Source organism: Tachyglossus aculeatus, chromosome 4 (assembly GCF_015852505.1).
Source record: "Tachyglossus aculeatus isolate mTacAcu1 chromosome 4, mTacAcu1.pri, whole genome shotgun sequence".
NCBI classification, from domain to species: domain Eukaryota; kingdom Metazoa; phylum Chordata; class Mammalia; order Monotremata; family Tachyglossidae; genus Tachyglossus; species Tachyglossus aculeatus.
The window spans coordinates 48,130,690-48,131,814 of NC_052069.1; the positions used below are offsets into that span (position 1 = coordinate 48,130,690).

The 1,125-nt window shown below is 50.4% G+C and overlaps 1 non-coding gene across 1 annotated transcript; it reads left to right on the top strand.

Annotated features, from left to right (window-relative positions):
• The first annotated feature begins 241 nt into the window (after positions 1-241).
• On the top strand, positions 242-324 carry LOC119927571. Its single transcript, XR_005450563.1, has one exon. It is a non-coding gene; the product is annotated as a small nucleolar RNA SNORD60 (small nucleolar RNA).
• The last annotated feature ends 801 nt before the right edge of the window (positions 325-1,125 follow it).

A 1,125-nucleotide genomic window follows, 5' to 3' on the forward strand; every position in this document is an offset into this window, starting at 1 on the left:
CTCGGTTCCCTCATCTGTAAAATGGGAATAATGAATGTGAGCCCCATTTGGAACAGGGACTGTGTCCAACATAATTTACTTGTATCCACTCCAGGGCATGGCACATAGTAAGTGCTTAACAAATACCACTAGTATCCCAGGAATCGCCCCACTGAAGCCCTGGAGGATGCCATCGACCGCCCAGTAGACAGTGGTAGGACAGGTTTTGAACAAATCTCTCATCTTCCCCTGCCTCATATTGAACCGCTGAAGAAAATCTGTGATTTCTGACACCTCATATGACAGCTGCATCAGTAGCCTGATTCTAGCACTGGACTGGGGTTCCAGTTCTTTTCCATCCCCTTCCAGTTCTTCAAACGGGCTACTGGGGTGTAGAGGTGCGTCCCCTGTTTGGAGAATGATGATGATGATGATGGAATTTATTAAGCACTTACTATGTGCAAAGCACTAGTCTAAGCACTGGTGGGGGGGACAGAAGGTGATCAGGTTGTCCCACATGGGGCTCACAGTCTTCATCCCCATTTTACAGATGAGGAAACTGAGGCCCAGAGAAGTGAAGTGACTTGCCTGAAGTCACACAGCTGACAATTGGCAGAACCAGGATTTGAACTCATGGCCTCTGACTCCAAAGCCCGGGCTCTTTCCACTGAGCCACGCTGCTTCTCTGCAGAAGCAGCGTGGCTCAGTGGATAGAGCCCGGGCCTGTGAGTCAGTAGGACTTGCGCTCCAATCCTGGCTCTATCACGTCTGCTGTGTGACCTTGGGCAAGTCACTTCACTTTGGGGACTCAGTTCCCTCATCTATAATGGGGATTAAGAGTGTGAGCCCCATGTGGGATAGGGACTGTCCAACCTGATTAACCTTTATCTACCTCAGTTCTTAGAACAGGGCTTGGCACATAGTAAGCACTTAACATGTCCTATAATTACAATGATCATTTTTATTAACTCCCCAGGCTAAAAATGGCACTAGGAGCATCAAGGTTGGCCAACCCTTCCCTGGCTAACGGAGCCCAGAGCCCTGCCACTCTCCTCATCACCCCCATCTCGGGGCAGTCATCCTTGGGCAGTGGGGAGGGGAGAATGGACGGCTGCCCTCACTGAGCACCGGTCAGCTCAGAAATGG